General features: G+C 40.3%; 1 protein-coding gene and 1 long non-coding RNA gene across 2 annotated transcripts in view; one reads left to right on the top strand and one right to left on the bottom strand.

Annotated features, from left to right (window-relative positions):
• The window catches only part of LOC140223852 (uncharacterized), a 378,065-nt gene that overhangs the window by 295,278 nt on the left and 57,237 nt on the right, over nt 1–25,550 (bottom strand). The window lies entirely within an intron of this gene.
• The window catches only part of LOC109040242 (uncharacterized), a 326,654-nt gene that overhangs the window by 281,527 nt on the left and 19,577 nt on the right, over nt 1–25,550 (top strand). Inside the window, exon 3 of the mRNA XM_072306523.1 lies at nt 22,538–22,633. The gene's annotated coding sequence lies outside the window, so the exon portion shown is untranslated. The remainder of the gene's footprint in view (nt 1–22,537; nt 22,634–25,550) is intronic.

Genomic DNA, 25,550 nt, shown 5'->3' with positions numbered 1-25,550 from the left:
GCAGTAAGCTCCAACGCATTCGCGTCGGAAAGCGGCTCTGGCGACGGTAGTTGTAGTCAAGAATGAGGGCCTAGACACATTTTGTCAGATTGGCCACGATAGTTGTTAAACGTTTACGGTTTCCTTGGTAACCTTTGTTTGCTATCAGCTGATATCGAGTAATATGCTTAGGAAGCTCCAACCACTGCATTCTTCCAAAAAACCGCGAAAACTTTAAAATTCAAAATTTCAAATTTTGAACGTAAAGTACATTTTTTCCATCACGAGATTAAAGCACAGACAAGTTTTGAATTATTGACTGTATCACCATGATTCCAAAAATACACTACACAACATAGCATTGGCTAACAATAAAACAATATGCAATAAAATAAAGTCATGACAAGGTACATCGGCGAAAATGGCGCCGATTCCCATTAACCAACGCGCGGTCTCTCCAATGTAACATGGTCCATTGATACTCCCCAGCTGGGACCGTCCGGAATAGCAGCTCTAGTGCAAGCACCAGAGCCGCTAAAATGAAATAGGTAAGTTCACCTCTAAAATAATAAAATAGAAGCGGAGATTTTTCAGCACTGCAAACGAGATACGTTGTTTGGGAGTTATACCGTCGGCATGATTCGTACAGCAGAACTGCGATTTCTGTGTGGAAACTGGAACTTCAAGCTTTCGGTCAGTTCACTTTTCAAGCACTCCCACCGCTAGGTTGGGCGCTCCCTGAGGGGAACGCTATTCGCGCATCAGTGCTGCCGTGTTAAGGAAAAACGCCGTATGAACCTTAGGGTGTTGCCACATTTCCTCCGATAAAATACGAATTTATTGAAGAAGTTGTAAATATTTTTCTTCAAAATTTTTAGTCTATTTTGTTTGCGATTCAATCTAAAATATTTGAAAATTTCAAGGAAAAATAACCAAGAATGTCGTCTTAATTGCATGTTTTATCAAGGGAAATTTGGAAACTCTCGAATGTTCATACGGCGTTCTTCCTGAGCATGGCAGAGTGGGGGTGGCGAAAGGTGGAGATGCGGGGGTGGAGGGAGGCATCGGAGTGCCGGAACTCAACCGAGATTAATCACTTGTGTAGTCGTAAGCTCCGTTAAAACTGGCGCTTTTAAACACCGAACACCGCACAGATAATTTTCCGCCGACATATATCATCGCTTCACCCCTAGATAAGACGCCCATAGTTGCCTTATTGTGCAAGACATTATTTTTTCCCCGTTTGTTTACTGTAGGGCTAACATTTGTCAGATAAACCTGATTTTATTTGACACTTAGGTACCATTGGTCGTCTTCTATTTGCCAGTAATCGCCGGTGATACGGGTCATGGTTTTTTCTTAGCTCAGTCCACTTCAAGATCTATTCATCGAGCGCTCCCTCGCGCTCTACGACCCCTAAACTCCACTGCCCTCTGTCGAACCACAACCCTTGGGGTATTGAGCACCTTAACATTTCTGCTTCAATCTCCTCCCTCCAACCTCTCATTGGGCGCCCTCTGCGACTTCTCCCGATTCTGCGATTTTTTATTTTTGGATTATTTTTGAGTTGACCCTGCATCAGCCATGCACTCTTGTTCTTACGTTCGAATATATACCACTAAATGGCACGCACAGTGCTGATTTCAAAAATAATTTAAGATTATAAAAATGCGTATTCGGCTGAATCGAAGCCCTCAACGCTTACAATACATTATAAGAGCGGCTTAATGTATAGGGGGCCATCGGTTATTGCCAGAAATGGATTGATGGTGACATAATTTCCAGTTTGGATTGACGATTATTACTCACCATCCATCGAGCGCGTATATTTTCAAGAGAAGAGTGTTTTTGCCCCAAAACTGTATACCTCCTCCATTTTTCAAGAGACTAGAGTTTGTGTGTGTGAGGGTGGGTGTGTGTGTGGGGGGGGGGGGGGGCTGCAAGTCTTCTTTTTTTCTTGCTTCGTGTTAGTCCTGGTGTTAGTTTCCATCAATTTTTTCTTCGAATTTGCGTTACATTCCGTAAATAGAAATTATTCCCATGTGTATTGATCACTGTACAAAATAGGCTCATTTTGAAAAAGTTTAGCAACCCTGCACGCGACTCTATTATCCTTACACGGCACGAAAGCGGAGTTTGTGGGGGGTGTACTTACCCTCGCCGCAATCCCTAATTTCCCGGACAGCTAAGTGTTAATTACCACACCGCAGTAACATCGATGCCAATTGGTCTAAAAAAATGGTGCCATATATTTTATTTAGAATAAATCATTCATTAAGGTGACTTTTTAGCGTTAGCTCTACAAAAAGAACCATCACATCTCTCTGCGAAAATCTAACCCTGAGATCAGCGATTATTTAAATGTAAGGATTTAAATCAAACTTAATAATTCAAAAATCGTCCTCTAAAATGTCTACAATTTAAACTGATTGAAAATTCAATTGTTTCCGAACAAGTGGGCATCCGTAATAAAGGTGAAAGACTCGACGTACAATGTAAACTGATGATTATTTTTTCGTTTACATGTTAACCACCAAGCATCTGTCTACCGAATTCCGCAAAAATGATACAGCCATTGAATTGTAGTCTATGACATTACTAGGTAGTCAAATTTTAAAAATTCTATCTTTTAACACAAATGCACCATTTCTCCAGGGAACCTCTTATGAAATCGACAATGAAAAAGTAGCAGAATCGTACTTATGAAAAATTCATCCTTTTTCTATAAATGAACATCCAGTTGCTCCTCATTTTCTATGGTTATGCAGCGTGAGACACTTCCAAGTCCAAATTATCACTCCTTGTATTTCTACTACTCAGGTGCTCAGCATAGAGCACACATTTGGGGGGGGGGGGGGGGGGCGCTGGGCGGAAATACAATGATTCGCCTCTGCAAGAAATATAACATACAACAGGAAAAATCTGCGATTTTTACAAAATTGAGGGTAGGCACAAACTACATTTAAATTTGCCAAATCTGCAGTTTTTTTTCTTCTGTGATCCGTAGTATTTGCAGTGACAAATCATTAATATCCCTCATAAGGACGTAGCTCTAAAATTTTGTTGTCAAATTTCATTTAACAATCGTGTAACTATTCCGTTTCACGCGAAATGAAACGATTTCCTCTCGTCCACCGCAGTGGTCAAATTTCCGATGACCTGCTCCTCAAAGTCACACGTCCAGTTTACCAATGCCACCTGTATAGATAGCTTTGTCATAATAGCATAGGTTCCCTTACCTCCTATGTTTACTGTAGCTTACGTATGCGCGTAGTACAGTTATCTGGACGAGTGACATTGGTAACCTAGATCTGCAACTCTCCGGAACATGTACTCTGAATTAAACTGCATTTCATATCTCATACCTAATACCACCTATCTGCATAAAGATACCAATGGTACATAATTATGTTGTTTCTGGGATGAGGAGCAAATTACAGATCCTAATGGGCTGTTGCAAACTTTTGGTAGAGGAAAAATGAGAGTTGTGTCATGTGGGAAATGTCTCAAAAATCACGATGAGCGCATCGGCAAAGTCGAAATCGCACTCCTAACTTCACAATTTGCCTACGAAATATGCATCTTTTGTAGCTTCTAGCTTCAAAAATGACACTACGGCATAGGTGAAGATTTCGTAAGAGGAGTCGTTCCATCCAAACATTGCCCACTAGAATGCTTCACAATATTAAACATAGCTGTCGCTTCCGCGCGCAAATCGTGAGGAAGCACCATGACCTTTATCAATGCAAGGAAAATGTAAATATAAACAGCCAGCAGGCTGATTGTTGAAATTGGTAGACGAAACGATAGACAAAAAAGGCAAAAGGAATATAGAAAGATCCTATTGGTGAAAGCGGTGGTTGTAATAGACGAAGGAGTTAGGTGATAGACAGACTAACGGCAGCCTACGAGAGACCCTTTAGTTAGTCCATTATTTTCTCCTTAGTCTACAGGAACACCTATTTCAACCAATAGGATCGCTTTATACTCCCTATGTCTCTTTGTCATAGTTTTGTCTATCAATTTCAACAATCAGCCCGCAGTCGATAAAATCCCGTCTCGTCACGTGTGTCGGCAGGCTATGGCCATGAAAATTAGTGCGTAGCACCCCAGTGCGCAAGGGTTGGATAGAATGACTTCTCGAATGAAATGTTCAACTGTGCCGGAGTATCGTTTTTGAAGCGAAAAGCCCCCAAAAAACGCACATGTCATGTGCAGATTGTGAAGTAAGGGGTGCGAATTAGACTTTGCCGATGCGCTTATTGTGATTTTTGAGACAATATCTGTAAAGAGCGCATTTTTTATTTTTGCTCCAGCAAGTTTGCAACAGACCCATTCTGCCGTGCTAAGGAAGAACGCCGTATGAACATTCGAGAGTCGCCAAATCTCCCTCAATTAAATGTTTATTTTTGAGGAACGTTATGAATATTTTTCCTTGAAATTTTCAGGGACTCTAGGTGGAATTGAGAACTAAATTATCTAAAAAAAATTGGGAGGAAAATATTCATAAATTTACCAGGAAATTCGCGTTTTATGGAAGGATATTTTGCAACGCCTGAAGGTTCATACGACGTTTTTCCTTAGCACGGCAGCATTGTTGTCCCAATGGAGATGTTGCATGTGTGAGGAACTTGCGATCTGACTGTTGATTCTTATGCAAAAGTTCGCAAGAAACACGATGGGCACCATCGTGTTTCAGTTCGTGTTTGCCGTGATTTCAGTTTTAGAGTCCGCAAACAAGGTGGCAGCCCTGTCAATGTATTTGCTCCCTATCTTTGCACGGAGAGTTTGTTTTGATGTAGAATGTTGACTCTTAGAATAGCGTGGGATATCCCCTCCATTTTGGCCTCAACTTGAGAGCTTTTTATGAGCTTGGGAGTTAATTCCAGAGAAAACCAGTGGCACCATCGTGTTTTTTGCGAACTTTTACGTAAGAATCAACAGTCAAATCGCAAATTCCTCACACATGCAACATCTCCATTTCAAAATTCGGTCCAATTTTGACCACCACAAGGAAAGAGATTCGAGACAATACGTTTTTTATTTGTATGCGTGATGTTATTTTAAACGCCCTCTCGAGCCTCCCTCAGTGAGGTAGAGGATAAATGATATGGGGTTCCTCTGAGGGAGGAATTCGTCTAAAAAACGGCGATAAATCGTCACTTCCAGGCAAATTCACATAGGCCATGCGAGTAAAAATTCGCCGCCATTATATGTTTTTACAGAGAATTGCAACGAAGCTGTCCGAATTTCACTGAATTTTCCTTTGCTGCCGATAATTAGTGATTTCCAAACGTCAACCCAATTTCCAGTAAGATAATGCGGCGAATTCTTAACTGCATGGCGATTGTGAACTTTGTCCTGAAAACGGCGATAAATACGGCCTCACGTCCGAGAGGTAAGTAAAATTCCCTTGGTGTGAGCAACAGATAGCGATTACGACTCGGCATCGCTGGGGAAGAAGCGTGGGGTAAAAACGGTCTCGTTTCCCGCTCATTTGTATCTTCGGCCCGGAGGGTGGCGAGCGGGGGGGGGGGGGCGGACCAGGGGGTCAACGGGGGAGAGAGATGGGTCTTGTATTCTTATCTGGATCCGTGCTCGGTGCGGTTCGGTGTCGGGTGTTGGATGCGGTCCGTTGATCATCGATCGCCACAGCATCCATCACCGCCCGTAATTGCTGATCCCGCACCTTCCCATCGCGGCTTTTGTTCCCGCGAAACAAGGCTCGCGCCCGAGAGGAACCGCGCTTTCGCGCCATTAGACCTCTCGCTGCGATTCGCCATGCCCGCGAGTGCTGCGAACGGAACCTCCCGGCTGATTCTTGAAATTGATAGACATGGCTATAGACAGAGAACAGGGTGTCTACCGGTGCCCATAAGTCCCCGATTATCCCCGATTTTGGAAGGGTGTCCTCGACATCCCCGAAAGTTCCCAATTGTCCTGTTCAAGCCCCCAAAAAATGACAAAAATCGTCCTAAACACCGGCATTTTTAAATTTTCCCGCCAACCGCGGCGGCGCGGTATAACCAGGAATAAAAAACTGAAGCATTGCTTGGTTTTTCGTCTGTTTTCATCGGTTCAACACGATTTGTAAAATTATTCGTATAAAATACGCCTCTTAACGCTCTAACTAGCTCCCTTTCTCTTACTACTTCGGGGGAAAAAGTCCCCGATTTTCTTGAAAAACTTCAGCTAGAGCCAAAAAAAAACTGTTGTCTCTTGTTGAAAATGGCTCCAAAACCACGATTAGTGCAGCAAGCACGTCTGAAATACACTTCCAACTGCACAATTGGCGTCAAAAATATGCAATTTTTTATGCTTCCCGCTTCAAAAACTCGATACGACGGCACAGGCGAACATTTCGTAAGAAGGGTCGCTCCATCAAATTTTCGCGCACTAGGATGTTACGCATTATTCAACATGGCCGACGTCAACCCGCCAATACATATACGACGAGACGGGATATCATCAACCGGCGTGTTTATATTTACATTTTTCTTTCGTTGATGAAGTGAAGACCATGTTGGTGCCCCCTGAAAATTTGCGCTAGGAAGCGTTAACCTTGTTGAATATTGTGTGTGTGGAAAGACTCCTCTCACGCAGTGTTCACCTTGTGCCGTGCCGTTGTGTCTTCTTGAAGTGAGAATCTTTAAAAACGCATATTTCTTACGTAGATTGTGAAGTTAGGAGTGTATTTCTCACTTTCCTGATGTGCTCATCGTGATTTTAAGCCATTTCCACAAGAATCAAGTCTTCCGTTTGCTCTAGCAGTGTGGGTTGGGCTTCGGATTTGTTAAGGTACGGTGAAACACTGAAAATTCAAATCACGTGTCTTTCAGATTAATCCGCTCGTGTGATAATTTTTTTTTTTTTTAACTCCTAAGAAACGCAAATTGCATAGCCAATGCGTTGAAGGCAATTTAAGACTACGTAAGTCTTTCAAAACTAACACCACTAAATATTCTCCCGCCATAGACAAAGTTTCTCTATCCTATGGACGGTCCTATGTTCGGGAAATCTCTTATATTAAGCGAATTTTTGCGATCGAATATCTTTCACCGTTGATGATATTTGACGATTGTGCATTTTTTTAAAATGATATTCGACTTCATTGCAATCCAGCAATTTGAAATTTCGAATTCACCTCGGGACTGGAATTCGATTTTTGAATTGATGCAATCTATGCCAGAAACTTCATCCCTCACCAGAATTTTTGTTTCGTCATTTCTTTCTGTTTTTGTATTTTGTCGATTCAAGTCTGCTGTTTTTACAATTTCCTGTGTTTCAGTGTTTTGTATTTTCGTATTTTCTTCTTAATGTCATTTGCAAAAAAAAAAAAAAAAAAAAAAACATGAGCTCTGATTGGCTCCTGCTTTCACCGATCATCGGCATCACTCCGCACTGATCAATTCGCTTGATGAATGATATTCGATCGCGAAAATTCGCGTATTATCCCTCCGAACAACGTCCCTTCGGATCTCCATAAAGCATGAGGTATCAAAAGGACGGGGTAAGGTTCTGAAGGGCGAGGGGTCGGAGTTCGGGGGGTGAGGTGCAGATGGGGTGCGCGAAGGGAGGCAATAACAATCTCAAGCTGAATGAGTTGTTGAGTTGCGAGGTTTTGTTGCCAACAAATTAGCCGGGAGCCGCGGATCAGAGCTCACCTCTGCTAATGAAACCGATACAATGCTGTCATTTTGAGCCGCGCCGCGCGAGTGCTCTTACTCCGGTGATGCCAAATCCCCGGCTAAAACGAGGTAATTTTGCATTTCCCTGGCGTAAATTGTTTATTTATCGTTGCGAATCGGCAGCCCCCCCGGCCGTCGGGGGATTGTTTGCGGACGGCCACGGCCGATGACTGCCCCAGACGAACCGCGTGTTGCGAACATTTCCGGGCTATGCTGTCTAATTTTTCCCGTGCTCGGATGAATTTTAAGCGTTTCTGAAGGTATGGGAATTTCTTTGAAATTTTGGGAACAGAGCTGCCACAGTCAGGGAAAACCGGGAAATGTTAGGGAAAATTGGATTACATTTTGCAAAAAGGAACCAAGAGTATTCCAATTCTGCTAGGATTGTACAACTTGCATTCTTTGCAAAAACTCACTAAAACCATGGAAAAAATTATATTGTCAAAGGTAATTTTTGGCTTGAATTCATAATTTATTGGGAGTGAAGATGAAACTTGGCTAGATGATAGGTTTATATTTGCATGGTACAAAATTTGCACAATCCTAGTGACATTCGAATGCTCTTGGTTCCTTTTTGCAAAATGCAATCCAATTTGTCACGTCACTTTCATTTGCTTTCTAGAATGGGTTTGAGATTTTTAAGAAGACATTTTGCTCGAAAACTATTTTCAATTATGCCATCTTAACCTTCCGTCATATCTTCAATCAGGGAATTTCACCAAAATGTGTCAGGGTAATGAGGGACTTTCATTTCCTAAACTCTGTAGCAGTCCTGTTTGGAAGCATTTGTTCCGGAAGAATTCGATCGGCCGATCGCAGAGCAATGGACCACTAGACAAGGTACGAAGTTAAGCATTCTGATTTCTGATAAATGCTCCTCAACCAAAATTTAACGTAAAACACGATTCGTGTAACGGCAATACTGAAGTTGACTCCTAAGAAAGGTATTCAATGTTTTTTGATGCTTGAAATCAAACCTCCCGCTCATGAAAACACAATGGTCTAGGTCCACGTACGTCAGATCGCAAACTAAACGTGGTAGCTTCTGCGATACGAGAAATTGCCGTTTTAATCTTGACGCTTTGGTTCAGCTATGATAAATTGTTTACACTATGAACAATAAGGGGTGGGAAATGAACAATGTCTGATTGAGAAGCCTGCCCAAACCGTTGTAGGCGCGATTTGACTCGCGTAGAATATTGTGCGTTTCTTGTGACTGGGCATTTCAAATTTCCCGTAATTAATGTAAAATTAAAACCTCAATATCTTAGTTAAGACTACTAATCCTTTGTTTCTTTATCGGGAACTACTCGATTGACACTTACTTTCTTTTTCGCCCGATGAATTTTTCGGTTGTCACTCTTACACGATGGCCATTTCGACTTCTGTGGAAGTCATCATCAGTACTTAAAACTAGCAACGAAAATAAAAATAAAAACCGAAGTTAAAAAATGACGTTAAAATTCCACGTATTATCGCCGGCGATAATACGTGGAATTTTAACGTCGGTTTTTAGCTTCGGTTTTTATTTTTATTTTCGTTGCTAGTTTTAAGTACCTGATGATGACTTCCACAGAAGTCGAAATGGCCATCGTGTAAGAGTGACAACCGAAAAATTCATCGGGCGAAAAAGAAAGTAAGTGTCAATCTTAGTTAAGAGTTGATTTCAGTGATTTTTGATTCAAGAATCGTGTTTGACATGAAGTTCTGGTTAAGAAACACGTATCAGAATGCTTAAATGTGTACCTTGTCTAGTTTTCCATTGTGAAGGCATCCGAAAGGGGAGAAACTGTGAAGGCAGAGCATAATCCTGCTAAGCGCATACCTTTTAGGGAAGAAACTGTGTGACGCGCTCTCTCGTGTGAAAGAAATTGTAATGAGTGTTCTTATATGCGAAGGAAACAGTGAAGCGCGTAATACTTATGTGGATACCAATGTGAAAAAACCCTCCAAAAATGCGAAGGCTGCCTCCTAAAATGTAAAAGCGAAGCATTTTGTGCGACCCTGGTGCAACGATTCAAAAATTCGGAAAATTTTTAATATTTCCGATGGAAAAAGAAAATAGGAAGAACAAAAATATTCCGCCCTGATTTCCTTTGATTTTTTTAAAAACATTCTCGGAAACTTTCTTTGAAAAACTACGTGTAGATTTTTTTAAAAAAACATTGATTTAATAATAAACATTAGCACAGGTGTGCAACGCTTTAATCGGAGACTTATACGCTTTTTTTCGCGTGCAGCCGTGAATACATGAAGTAACTCACAGCAGGCGTAGTGAGATAACTATTCGACCACGGGTGTAGACATTTTGCCGCTTACCGGATTGAAGGCGCGTCTCATTTCAAAGATGACTAGACTGCGTTTCTTTCCCTGCAGGCGCGATGCTGAAATCGCCGTGAATTATGACTAAGCGTCATTATTTAAGACTCTCTGCCCCGTTTTTTAGCACAGTTCAAGTAAAATTATGTAACTTAATTGCAACGATTCAGAAATTTGAACAGCTTTCAATTATTTTTTTTTTATTATTTTTTTTCAATAAAAAGTAAATAGAACGAACGAAAAAATCGCGTCGAAACTTTCTGTGATTTCATTAGAGATCATTTCGGAAAATTTTCAGAAAATCTGTGAATAATTTTTTTAAAAATCCTTGATTAGATATATATGTCTTGAAAAGTAGTGAGTAACGTTGCAATTTGTATTAAATAAGCTTTTTATCGCGTGTAGCGTTTATCATTAGAATTCATTTACGGAAAGCGTAACGAGACAACTTTTCAACCACGGGTGTAGACATATTGCCGCTTGACGGATTGACGGCGCATCGCACTGCGAAGATGACTTGACAGCGTTCCTTTCCCTTGCTGGCGCGACCCTAAAATCATCGCAAAATTAAGACTACGCGTCATTATTCATCATGGCTCTCTGCCCCGTTTTTACTATATTTGGACGTAATTCTGCTGAACGGAACTTCGCGCCAATTTCGACAAACTCGACTTATGCCAAATTGAAATATTATTAGCATCTGCTCTGCTGCCACAAACTCATCGGACGAAAGACCACATCCTGAAAACTGAAACATTTAATTCATAATAAGCTTGAAAACTCCCACTGAAAAACCGCGAGCATTTTCGAGGGGAGATAATTGTCAAAAACCAAACTGTCCAAGCGGATACACAAACAAGAAGCATTTATAACGTCTCAACTTCCGCGGTGTCACAAACGTCACCGATAATAAATTATCAACCCGAACGGAGCTCATGCCATTTTATCCTCAGCCCCTTCCGAAGCGGAAATACATTTTGTTGACAGATTTAGCGATTTAACTCGATATTCATCCTACATCAGAGCGTTGGCGTGCTAAGGAATAACGCCGTATGAACCATGTGGCGTTGCCAAATTTCCATTTATAAAACACGAATTTCCTGGTAAACTTATAAATATTTCTCTTCTAATATTTCAGAGAATGTCGTTTGCAATTTCACCTTAAGTTCCTGAAAATTTCAAGGCAAAATATTCATAACTTTCCTCAAAAATAAGCATTTTATCGTAGGAAATTTGACAACTATCGAATGTTCATACGGCGTTTTTCCTTGGCACGGCAGAGCAGGCCTAAACTGGAAGGTGATGCGCTCTTTCCAATGTCCTTTATCTGCTTTATCCATTTCTCTTTATTATGGTTTACCTATATTCTTCATCAGACAAACCCAATTTACGGTGGCTGAGGAAAAAAGTTTCGTTTAGGCGATAGATTTGAGATGAGCCGCACAAACTGTGCCTTGCGGAATGCGTTCTACACTTTCGCTTGTAGTCAGAGTGTTTTTCATGTCATCTCACCATTATTAATATCATTAATGCAGTGCATCTCTTGTGCATAACAGACCTAGTGTCGGTCTAGCTCGAGGTGCAGATACGTTTTTGGGGCCCCCTCTAACTAAGCTAAAGTCTCCCGTTATGTAGGTTTTTCAAGTTTTGGTGGTCCCTAGAGGGGATTTTTGCCAGGGCCCTCCGATCCATGTGTCAGAATTTCCGGAGTGCTGACAGATCTTAGCACCCTTGTTCAGACCGCCCCTGAACAGTCCCATTCACCCCCTAATTTATGATAAACTACAATACTACAGCGAGTGAACATTCAAATGTTACAAACCATCCCGGAATTAACTTTTCGCTTCGGAGAAAATCTATGAATATTTTTCACCAACTCCATATTAAATTGGGTAGAAATTCATTTGGTTGGAAAATTTAAAAAAATAAAATAAAATCTTTCAGGCTCAAAAAAATGCGTGTTTTAACAGGATCAATTCGGCAAAGCTCGAACACCCATACGGCGTTTTCCTCTAGAACGGCAACACACATCCGATCCTCACGTTGTGGCGACAACACGGAAGCGCTTCTGAACAGTATTTACGACGATTCCTCATATTCTCACAATCGAGCGTCAACGTTGGAAACAATAAATTAACCGGGGGAAACTAGTTCATACTCGGGCGGTACTCGAGAAAAGTTTTCGGGCACCGCCCGACCGGCTGGAAATTGAATAACTCGAGGTAAAGCCTCCTCCTCGCCGCACCGCACAGGGGAACGAGCTTGAAGAAGAGGTAGGACATGAAACTTTCGGCTTAAATTTCAAATTTTGATGTTTATTCCGTCACAAATTCAGTTTTAAGAGGTGTTTCTGAAAGGAAATATAACGATACACTAGGAAAAAACACATTGGATCTAGAGTCCAGACTCTTGAAAACATTGACAAGAAAAAATACTCTTGATTCAATCAGATTTAAGTTTCAATCAAAAGGAAATCCGGTCAAAGTGAGAGGCTTGATTATTGATCGAAGCAAAAATCCGATTGAATCAAGAGTATTTTTTCTTGTCGATGTTTTTAAGAGTCTGGACTCTAGATCCAATGCGTTTTTTCTCCAGAGTAAAACCAATGAAACCACCCTTAAACTTTTTTGTTTTATATTTTCGAAAGTGTAATCTAGAGTATCTTTATAGGGAGAGTATGGAAAACTCGAAAATTTGGAGGGTCATGTAGCTCTCAGGACCCAAAAAGGCAGCCAACCTATGAACTCGAATTATCCAGTGATACTCAATTCAAACTCCGAGAGTATAGGCACGCACTGATCAAAAATCATAAAAGCACGTATAAAGCTTTGATTTTGCATAAACTTTCCCAGTTTCAAAGTCTTATTCCTTTAAAACGCTTGTTTACAACGCGCGCTGCCGGCTCAATTGATTAATATTTCAAATGCATAGGTTGGCAGCGGCACTTTTCCACTGATTTTCGGTTTTAACGTTGTCGCCCTTTGGGCCTAAGAGCTACATAAATCGAGTTGTTCATCCTCTCCCTCTAAAGGTACCATAGTGCAAGCTTTCGAAGTTTCCAGATTTTGCAGGGTGTCTACAAGTCCGGAATTTATAGTGCTGATTTCTTAAGGGCGGTCCGGAAGTACTGAAGAAGTGCGGAAAATTCCGCAAAAAGGTCCGGAATTTTTTTAATTTGTTGTCATTTTTGTCGCAATTTCAATTTTTTGAAATTTTTCGAATTTCGTCAAATGGAGGTACTGAAAAGGTACGGAATTTTTCTGTTGGGGGAGGTACTGAATTTCTTGAGAATGTACCGATTAAGTTCTGTAAAAGTACTTATTTTTGACCAGCCTATTTTGGTCGACTGGAAACAAAAAAAAAAAACACATTGGATCTAGAGTCCAGACTCTTGAAAACATCGACAAGAAAAAATACTCCTGATTCAATCGGATTTTTGCTTAAATCAAGAACCAAGCCTCTTAATTTGAGCGGATTTCCTTTTAACTTAAGCAAAAATCTGATTGAATCAAGAGTATTTTTTCTTGTCCATGTTCAAGAGTCTGGACTCTAGATCCTAAGTGTTTTTTTTTCCCAGTGTAGACACCCTGTTTTGTCCGATTTCTCCTATCGACTCGATCCACTGTGCACCACGTCGTCGTCGTCATGTTAGCGAGTGGTTGCACGCGGGCGACTCAATTAGTGGAGCCTTATAAAACGCTATTCGTTTCCCGGGCATCACGGCACGGCACACTCGAGAACTAATTGCAAGATGACTTCCGCTTCCGCTGCTCAAGGCAAATTTTACGGCCCGCCAAAGCGTCCACCCGACTTGTTTACTTGTTTCAACCCTTGTTTTTCACCCCAAAGAGTCCACAGAATAATTATTCCCGCCGAAGGTAATACACGGTACATGATACTGAACGTGCATATTGTGCATTAAGAGCAGAGTTCAGCGTATATTTTGACGTGTTTATCGTGGTTTTTGGGTGGTTTCGCAATTGAATCGGTCAGTTACCAAAGGGCTCAAGCGCCAAAAATGAGAATTCGAGAAAAATTGTAATAACCGTTTTAATTGACCCTTCAGAAATCTTAGACTGTAAAATATTAAAGCGATTAATTGATTAATCTGTAATTTAAAACGGGTTGGTTCATACAGTTTCTACTGTTTTTTTTTTTTTTTTTTTTATTTTTATATCTAAGCCCTTTTGTAACTGACCGATTCAATTATTTCTTGAGTGTAGCAGATCTATTATTGCGCCGATAAAGCTTTCAGTCACTATTGAACGAAGATACTCAATAATTTTGCCTTTTTACCCTCTCTTCATTTTGCCTTTATGGTTAAAACATGCATGGGCGTCATCTGTTGATCTGGTAAGATATGTTTGGGGGGGGGGGGGGGGGGATCACAGGAGATAAGGGGTTTGCCTAATTTGTATAGTGAAACTTCCTATCTGCTGTTGATAGATCACCACTTTCAAATAAACGGCCACTACAACTTAAACTACAAAAACAGCACGGGAAATCGTGTTCACTGAAGAATCACGAAGAACGTTTTTTTCTGTTTGTTAGGATGCAATAAGATTGAGCTCTTTCTTGACTGCGTCAAGCAGAAAGGAACTAGGCCACATCAGCTATTGCCAAATTTAACCGGCAATTTAATTTTTTACCCGAAAGCTGTTTTGCGGATAATTTTACAAATTTCGGTGAATTTTTTGCACAATACGAAGCAAATTCCTTAAACTTTGCGAAGGAATTTGCACAAGAGTTCTCTTGGAAAAGATTAAGGTACCCAGTGAAATTTGGCAATAGATGTGGTTTGGATCCGTTTTCCTAAACGTGGGCCATCCGTGAACGGCACCAGCATAATTTTTCCCAACATATTGTGTAGCATTTTTCTTCTGCTTCTTTTCCAATTAAACAAAATGTTTAAACAAACTTTTTCAATGCTCATAATATTGACACCTCTCTGAGTACACACGGACCTCTTTTCCGTACACCGCACCCCCTCTCCACACTGTCGTGTTACAGAAACAACGCCTCATGCTCATTTGATCATTGCCAAATTTCCTCCCATGAAATATTTATCTAGAGCAGAACTTCTGAATTTTTCCCCTCGAAGTTTTTCCGTGCACAAGATTAAATTGTGATGATAATTCTCTAAAACTGTCAGGAGAAAAAATTGAAGAAAATCTAAAAAAAAATCCATTCTTTACTAAATGAAATTAGGTAACGTGCAAATGCTCGAACGGTCTTTTTCCCTAGAATGGCAGAATAAGATACTTGCAAGCGTTTAACCGTGCCATTAAATTCCGTGCTATGTAACAAAGAAATCCAGAACTTTTATGGCATCGTTGACTCAGAAAGCCCATGCTCTAACGTCGTGTAACAAAAACTTGAGCACCTTATGCACCCACTAAGAATAACTTTCCCCTCTTTGCAAAGTGAAAAAGTTTCATCTAAATCATGTAAATGGAGCCGTGAGTTTCTCAATAAATCATCTAAAAGCCACTTAAGCGCTATTTTATTATAATTTAAGCGAGTGGCCAGGTGGAGGCTTACCAGTCGGAAGTTGTTTAATGAGACCATCGAAGGAGTGGATATATCTTCCTTTTGTACTTCATAGTGATCATAGTGAAAGCTACTTTAAATGATAATAGGAAACAAAGACACGTAGATAAATTTTTTGGGTTTATACGGCGATCATGTTTTTTAGGTCGAATAACCAAAAATTTGAGTCGCAGAAACTGCACTTCGGTTTAGATGTCCTCAAAATTTTATGCTCGCATCAAGAGTCGAATTTCGCACCAAGACTTCAGCTTTATTCAAGTACACGCGTAAAATGAAAAATACGATGGATTGGAAATTTCCATGATAAATTTCATGAAATTTCACGAGGCCGGGAAAAATTTCATATTTTTCAGGGGCTTAAGTATGCAGTGGGTCCCCCCAGGTAGGCGACGGAGAGGGCGTCCATGAAGAGCTGGAGAGATGCCAGCTTCCGGAGGATCTCTACCATGACAGATTCCTGTGGAGAATAGGCGTCGCAGAGCGCCCAAGCGCGCCGTAAAAGCGGCTCACACATACATACAAGTATGCAAACCGCACCGAAAGACACAAAAAAAGAACGAAATCACAATTTTCATATTTTGCCAAACATGAAAAGGAAACGAGTTTTTCCAATGTATTTCATAAATGTTCGGAATGTCATTAAATATTTCACGTGTTATTTCAAGATTTCATTTTTCATGAAATATTGCGCAACCCTGCGCTCAATTCATAAGATATGTAACTCAGTTTATTGTAATCTCACTAATCTGTTAACGATAGTTTTTATAAAGTGGCAGATCAGTCTAACCTTTACCTATACCTTATTGCCTTTACCTTATTCTTCAAAGGACACGGAGTTATTCTACTGAATTTTCACTAAGATTATATTATTCATGATTTAATATTAAAGGTATACATTTGAGCATTTCCCTAATTAAGATAGCAATCCTCGCGTGCTCTTATGAGTAAAGGAGTTTTTAACACGGCGCTCATGAGATAACTATTTTAACTCCTGGGGGACGCAAATTGCATAACCACTATTTTGAAGGCGATTTGAGAATGGCGGTACAGAGTGAACATTTACGGTGAACGCGTCTTTCATTCCTTTGAACGTCAGTGGCGTAAACTAAGGGATTGTAATGCGAGCGGGCTCACATCTTTAAGGGCCGAGTCGCCTACAGGAATTTTAATTTTTTTTAAACTTAATCTCTTTTAATCGGTATTGAATGAGGCTCAGAAATGCAGTTCACGGGCGGGCCCGTGCTTGGTGATTTACGGCACTCTTTAAACTTGAGTAAAAATTCGATTACATTGCAATTTTGCTGATAGCGTGCTGAATGTCAAATTAACTACCCAGTACCCCCCCCCCCCTCACCGCTTTATAGTCACGCGATAAAATTTTGCGTTCTTCCCCTCAGAGGGCAGTTGTTTTAAGAACGACCATTAATGTAACTCCAAATTGGTTCTTTAGATCTACTGGTTACGTTGACCAAACCATTTTGATGCTCTTGATGACAAAAATGTGATCTCTTCACATAGATTGTTTTACTAACATTTGGAGAAGACTGTATCAATTAGCAACTGAATCCATCATGGGCATTGTTGCCAAACCAGCAAAAAATTTGTATTCTCCAGAGGAGTCAATACAACCAAATTCTATCAGACTGTAAGATTGCCCTGAAGTTTTTCAGAGAACGATTCGAAAGTCGACCCATCAGCGGAATATCTCTGGATTTTTAAATGTATATTTGAGTTTCGCATATTTTGGCGCTTAGGACCGTCTGATTTAATGTAGACTCCCACTTTTCAATTTCCACATAAGGAATCACGTCCACTTTTACATTATTTCTAATGCAGCTTAACACTCCATATTTCACACACCTCTTCAGGGCTGCAATTTTTCATGGAAAATAAAATATTGAAATTTCACGTGAAATATTTCATGACATTTCAGAAAAATATGACAAATTGTGAAAAAATTGGGATTACCTACCGGCGGTAACGTAGAAAACAAAGGAATCTCAAGACGTAAAGAAACTATCAAGAATATCAGAAATGTAAAAACAAACTAAGAAAGGACATATGACTTCTATAGTAGTTTTCAGGAACACAAGTCAAAAATTAAAAGAATGAAACGATCGAATTCGATCCTTAAACCCTAGTAAGAAACATAATAATAATCAGCCTTAAAATTTTTAAACTGATTCAATAACTTAAAAACATATTGCTCCGCTTACACTTCTTAAGAATCACGAAATACTTCAAAGTAGAAAAATAATGCAGACTGATAATCAGTGCATTATTAATTTCCTACCTGTGTATTACTATCAAGGCACAAGGAAGAGGGAAAATAAAAATCTGAGAAAAAATTTGGAATTTTAAAAGGTTAAAATGCTGTCTTCGTTTTAAGTATGCGCCAACGATTGAAGAAACAATAAAATGATATTATAATCAATATCCTCCTATATAGAGGAAGCCTGTGGTTGATTATATATTAATTATATATTCGAAATATACGATGACATAAATTTGCCGTACGTTTTTGAAGATATACATTTGTTTCTAAAGAAAACAAACAGCAAAATATTGACCTCGACCAGCGAAGATGAAGCAGGGAACTATAATTATGCAAGATAGGTATCTTAGGGATATAATCTGGGATTGGATTATCATAGTACAACTCAGTATCACTGTCCATGTCATCCTGAGAAGTTGACATGCAACCAGTAGTATCATTAACATTGCTGGAGGCTTGCACCTCTCCATAATTTGATGAATCTAAGTCCTGTGAGGTTGAAGGCTCGTTGTCGTCAGATACACTATGAACTGAATCCGGATCATTGCTTTCAGAGTCAGATGCATTCAATAATGCAGTATAAAAATCTGGCTCAGCTGACCTTTTTTTTTTCTTTTGTTTGGTCGAGTGACTTTGGTGTGGTATCTCTAATTCTCGTATAGATAGGTGAGCTTGCCTGATTTCACAGTAGTCTGTCGATTTCTATTTTTTGAGTAAATACGACCTTGGGAGCTGAAGGATCTTTCAATCGCCCCAGCAGGTGGGCACACACAGGACAGGGCTAAGGACTCTAATGGCTACTTTCCAAGCTCTGTGTTTTTGGCAAAAATATTTCCACCATGACAGGGGCGAAACTTTTTTGGCTCGCCACAAATAAGACGTTGCAAAATGACCTCCTTTCGGAGCGAAAAATATATACTCCTCTGAAACCGTGTCTTGATTTACGTGTGACAAATTGGTGGCTATTCTATCAATACGTTTAAGGCCTTCTTTTTCAGAGGGCGACAAATAATCGCCACTATTCAGGAACGAGTCTAGAAGATTCGCTGCAAAATGAATATCCTTAAGAAAGAACTTCTTACTTTCCTCAATGATATTTTGAAAAATTGCAGCATCTCCTTCCTTAAAAATACCAGGTGTCCCACAAGCATGAGTAGCAGAATTTTTGAGTTGTCAACATTCACCAACTTCACTCATCATCACTCAGTCCGTCTGCACTTTGATCAACCATGAGTATAGTCTCTAAAAACTTTAACACCCCGTCAAGAAGGATCCAAAAGTCATCAGACAAAATGTCTTTCTTTAGAGCTGGGGTGATGGTTTGCCCCTCACTTTGTCCATTCGCCATTTGGGCGTCGACGCATAGAGTTTGCAGTACATTTTTTTCTTCTTTACTGGATCAGCACACGCAAAATTTGACTCAAATCTGGTGTCGCAAATTTTTCTCAGAGAGACTTTTTTTGCACCGTAAATATCATGTTGTTTCTGCTTAAGTATTGGAAGAAGGAGTAACTTTCCTTTAACTTCAACTGTTATTTTTGAACATTTATCGAACACGATTTTCACAACTTCAACCTGAGAATTTATATCTCTCAGCTGTAAATGTAATGAGTGCATTAAGCATCCAAACCATGTAATATATTTATACTTCTCTTCAATTAGCTTACTATTAAGTTCAATATTTGAGCAATTGTCGTTGATGTGAACGGGAACTTTTTCTGCACCAAGTTCATCAATCACTTCTGATGCTTTTTCAGCATCGTATGTTCCAAAATGTAGACCCATAGTCGACGGATTCGTAAAATATGTGAGTAGGAGTGAATACAAGGATATTCACAATGAAATCCCGTCTAATGTTAGACCACCCATCTAAACCAACACGTAATGAATCTGCAACGGCTATCTCCTGGGTCATTTCGTCTGATAGCTTTGTGTACTCATCTTCAAGAAGTTCGTTACCCAGGCGGGTCCGGGATGGCACCTTACGGACTGGGCAAAAGTTCCGCAAAAAATATTTTCATTATGGATGTTCGAACTTGCGAAACAGGGTGTTCGTAGCATACAAAGCTCGGCTGAAGAGGAAATCAAGCGCCTTCTGAAAATGAAAATAAACATGGATTGAGACAAGATTAAAGCCAGATCATTTAAACTGGCTCATGTTAGGCTCTTCCAGGGCAGTATGGGACAGTAAACTAAATTTGTAAAAAAGGAAATTGAACATTTATTTAAAAAAGAACACAATTTTAGTAAATTTGAACATTTCGGAGGGAAACAAACACGGCATGGAAGCCTTAAGAAACTCACAGCTAATATCTAAGTTAAAACATTTACACTGAGAAGCACAATGAGACCTATGGAACTTTGGGTGAGTAACTTTGGGACTTTTAGGTAACCTATAAATATTTAAATTAAGGAATTAGGTACCCAGGTGACATAAATGGGTTGAAAGCCTTGAGAAACTTACAGCTATTGAGGTTTCTAGGCAATTTTGGGGATGAAAACGAAAATTTTTGAAAAACTTATGCATACCCATCAACAGAGGCACATTTGTGACTTACTCATATATCAGAAGTTTGCATGCGGTCATAGTTTGCATACTGAGATCCCCAGGAAAGTATTACGGTTTTAAAAAAAGATCAAAGAGACAAATGCTCGTTCCGTCCTATACTCACAATACTTTTCCATGGCGCTTAGTTCCGTTTGACAGAACTCGCTATCCAGGATTTAAAATCATCAAAAGGAACTCAATTTGGCGCTTAGTTCCGTTTATCAGAAATACGTCCATTCATCAACATACCGGTTCAATTCTTTGTGTCTTTCGGTTTATTCCTTCGTCATTCCACTTTCCCAATCCTAATATAGTTCAAAATGCGTCTGAAGCAAGGAAAAGGTAAGGAAGAAGCAAGGCTTTTTGAGAATTGTCAAAAAGGAATTTTCCGGACAGCAAGGAAAAGGTACTGAAAAAGCAAGGGACTTGAATTACAGGGTACCAGTAGACACCTTGCAGGATCACAAAACAGCATTTAATCCGCTGAAAAATGTCCTGAGGAAACTTGAACGTATTGTTTCTTGCGGGTGTACCGAAAGATTCAGTGGCGCGGCGTGAATGATCGATTATCGATATCTCGCCATTTGAAGCTACGGTAAAGAATCGATTACTAAGGTGTTCGCCGCGAACACCCTGTCTATCGATCTTTTTCTATAGGTTTGAGTGGCATATCAATCGATATATCGCAAAGCACGCCACGCCACTGGAAAGATTCTCTCAAAAGTTGGGTAGAGCGCCACGGTAGGATCGGAGCCGCGGTCATGAGCATTTATCTTAGACAGACATTGCGTCGATCCATTACACTCTCTCCGACTCCGCGGCGGAATGTCTCAGTTCATGAGCGTTGCAGAGTTGCTAAATGAAGTGCACATCATATTTCGGCGGCCCCGAGATGGATCCCCGGCCCTGTCGTTCGACTATCGAACCCCTGACTGTGATGGATGGAGCCGAGGCTCTTACGCAAGTCCTTCTTCCATAAATCAAACTGATAGCGCACCGCAAACAACTATATGATTGCGTCGCCATCCGTTCCCCGCGCCGCCGGGGTTGTCGCCCACAGGGCTCGCCGGAAATCCCGAGTACCCCGTCGCAGTCACAGGGAAAGGACGGATTTTTTTGTACGATTTGGCATCGATGCTTGCTGAGAGACCGATCGATGCGCAACTCTCGAAAAGTTATCGCGGGGAGTCTCAATTATCGAGGGTGATCGGGATTGGGGGTATCGCGGATGATCGGAAATCAGAGGACACGGGAGTTCCGAAACACGCCATGTTGCCTGTAACTTAGGAGAGGATGTCAAAGACAGGGGAAAGTTACCCCCAAAAAAGTTGCAATTTCGATCGCATGGAATAAAAGAACATTGCCGTATCCTGCAGTCCCCAATGGATAATTTGCATGCAAATTTTTTATTGCTTCATCTGAAAGTGCTTAAAGAGCCGATTTCACCGTATTATTTATAATTTTTTTCTGATATGGGAAATGGTGTAAAAATAGATTTAAAAGTGAAAAAATGCACCGCCTAGTGACGTCATCTGGCAGCATTTCCCATTTAAACACATGTATTTTAGCAGATTATATAATTTTGTCATATCTTCTCTAATAATAATTGTTCAATTCGTGAACCAAGGGTATTCTCGTTTTCAGTTCACTCAGTAGTTTCCGCTTAAACACGAAATTCATCAAATTTCAAACACCTGCAAATTCTCTATTGGGCGTATTTCCATCAAACGGAACTGTGTGCATTTAGACATGAGCCCTGATACCCATAAGAATATATGAATTTCAGGGCTCACGGCACAATGCACATTGTTCCGTTTGATAGAAATGTCCAATTGAGGAGTTGAGCGTAGAAAGGGCATTTCTTGGTTTCGCTGTTTCAGAGCACCCGCTGCTAATTTATAATTTAGGGAAGAAACTGTTGAGTGAGTTTTCTAAAGTGTTTCATTTTTAGCATCGTGAATTTATGAAGAAAATTCGGTATAAGTTTCAATGAAGTTTCCCTCTTATGGATGATACGTTACCGGAGATTCTGGGACACTTCAACCAAGAAATGCCCTGTGTGCAGCCAGCGCCTAAATCAACGCCTGTGTATGGATGGACTTCAATTTATTATTTAAAAGAAATAAAGAAAATCGTCGAATCGAATTAACTTGGTTCTTTTCCTTTTCTCTGTTGCAGATTATATCGTCAATGGAAATTTGGGATCACGGCTGACGAAGCGTGCTTCTAAAGAGTATGATGAAGATAAACATGGCAGAGTAAGGCTAATTCTAGGTGAGTACATCAATTAAAACAATTATATCACTCCCATAATTATATTTGAAACATTCTTACTCAGAGTACATTAGGGCATCTGTCAACCTTCTTTATCGAACAAATATTTTCTTTCCAAAAATGGGCTTCATCCTTCTTGCTGAAACCCGCCACTTCTTATTTGGACGTATTTACGCTTAGAGGAACTACGCGGGAGTGGAAGGATAGGGTGTGCGCGTGGAAGCTGTATAAGAAACAATGTAAAATTGGATACATTTCCCTTTGAGAAAATGAAAAAGCGAAACATAGCGTTAAATCAAAAGGAACTGAGCGCTATATCGTGAGCCGTGGGCATATTACTAGAGCCGGACAGGGCTCTCGAATTAAAGACTGACGACCTAGTCGTTTTCGCTCGTGTCGCGCCTCGTCGCCTCCGGTCCTCACCGCTGACGTCACTGGCGCTTTTAAAGTTCCATTCATTCTTATGGCCCGAGCACACCCCATCTTTCCTTTTGTACACAGTTCCATTTCACATAAATACGTCCATTTTATATAAACAGTTGAAAAAGTTCGTGTGTATTGTTAATTCAGGTTACTTAAAGTTATTTTTTTTTTAGGTCCGATCAAAGTAGGACTTAGTTGATCGACACAATTTTTGGTTAAATCGACCAAAACCGTAGGTTACTCTGAGACATCTGGGGATGAAGGAAGTGTCTTGCTGAAGTAAGGATATGCTCTTGTTCCTCTCGGTGCCGTTCAGAGATTGCGACTGAAAAATGCACCAAAGTTTCGTGTAAATATGGGAAGTAAAATAAGAAGTAACACAAGCTGTCGGTTTCTTTTTCGAGTTAGTTTCCCATGTGTCAAATCGACCGAATCTTTGTGCGGAAGCGACGGAATTTTCGTGTTGAAAATCTGTGGCCTCATTAAAACCAGGGCTCCCACGGTCAGGGAATACTGGGAGAAGTCGGGGAATTTTAAAAAGTCAGGGAAAACTACGAAAATGTGAGGGGAAAATTGTCAAATTACCTTCATTTGCTTTCTCGAGTAGGTTTTGACGTTTCGAACAACAAATTTTGCCTGAAAACTACTTCTAAGTATGTCTTTTTAACAATCTGGCATTTGCTGCATTGTCAGTGAATTTCACCAAAATGTATCCGGGAAATGTCAGGTCATTTAATTTTCCTAATTATTTGGCGCGTTGTAAACGAAGCGTCAGCCGTCTGGATTGCATCGGTGATAATCCAATGTGCTGGCCACTCGACAAGTCACAACGTTTGTGTGACGGGGAGGCAAACAAGAGAACATAATCAAATTTTGTAGAAACTTCTTACCGATTTTTTCTTTTGCTAGAAAAAATCGGTAAGAAAAAGTTTCTACAAAATTTGATTAAGTATGGCCCGATAAAGTTAACAAAAGAGGTGAAGAGTACAAAAGTTCCGCAGGGGTAGAACACTTCCTTCATGCCTAAATGTTTTGCACTGAGAAAAAACTATGGTTTATAACCTATTAGAGGTAAATATGGAACACCTATAATAGTCGTAATAAACTAATGATTCTCGGTCTGTGAACCATACTAAGGTCTCTGTACCTAATTAAGGTACCCCGTACCATAACTAAGGTATATGTGCTATTATTATATGTAGAGGTACTACTATTAGTGGTGTTCCATATTTACCTCTAATAGGTTTATAAGCCATAGTTTTTTCTCAGTGTGGATTATGCACGGCTCGGGTCGATTTAACACAAAATTGTGTTGAGCAGCCAAGTCCTTTGCATTGATCTGACACAAAAAAAGTAACTCCGAACACGGACATTTTCAAGCTGTGTAGCGCGATGGATTGTGATCGCTGCAATCCAGGTTCCATCGTGGCGGCTTTTGTCTAGTTTTTAACGAGGCTGCTTTCAACTAGACCCATGATTTGGTCAACGCAACCCGAAGACTTAATCAATTATTCAACCCAAAGAAAATCTAACCAAAAATATTGACCGCACGCTAAGGCTACTTTGTGTTCTACCATCAATATTAATAGGAAAATCGGTTATTTTTTTTACTGTGTGTAGTGCACTGAGAAAAAGCTATGGCTTATAAACCAATTAGTGGTTTCGTATGGAACACCATCAATAGTTGTACATGAACCAATGATTATCGGTTTGTGAACCATATTGTGGTAGCTCGTATCATAGTACGGCATATACACCATAAATAAGGTATATCGACGGTGTAAGTCGGCAATCACATAACTCGTTTGCGGTGTCTGAAAATCTCCGCCTCTATATTATTTTTTTAAAAGAGAACAAATTGATATCATTCTTTGAAATTTATGCAGAATTTTCTTCGCTCATAGAATAAGAATCACGGCAGTTTTGAAGAATTGTCGTTGAGTAGTTTTCCGTTCAAAAAATAAAGTATGACAGGAGTTATGTAATTGCCGACTTACACCGTCGATATGTACTATTGTACTGTATCATATGTTGCCTTCACTACTATTATTGGTGTTCCATATGTGCCACTAATTGGTTTATAAGCCATAGATTTTTCTCCGTGTGGTAAATTAGTGTTGTTTACGTATATCCCTAAAACGACAGGAAAACAGCCCTTGCTAATATTTAGTCGTACCAGGTAAGGCGCCCGCGGCCTCGGTCCCTGCTTTCCTCGCGGTGCATTCGTCGTGCATTTTAAATTGGTCGGTTTAACGTCCGCGGCCGTGCGGCCGGAGTTACGAGCCGTAAACGTGGCCGCGGGGGTGTTAATAACAAGCCCGGCTTCGGGAATTGAGTTACTTTCGCCGCGACGCTTCCTCGTCTCCCGCGCATTTTAATAAATCCCGCGCTCCGGAAACCCATAAAACCAGCCCCGCGGACGAGGCGTCAAGTCGTGAAATTTTTCCGCTACGCTTTCTGTGACCCTAGTTGCCAATTATCCCGGTCCCGCCCT

Source organism: Bemisia tabaci, chromosome 1 (assembly GCF_918797505.1).
Source record: "Bemisia tabaci chromosome 1, PGI_BMITA_v3".
Taxonomy (NCBI): Eukaryota; Metazoa; Arthropoda; class Insecta; order Hemiptera; family Aleyrodidae; genus Bemisia; species Bemisia tabaci.
The sequence above is the reverse complement of the archived record's forward strand: the minus strand, read 5'-3'. Positions and strand labels throughout refer to the sequence as shown.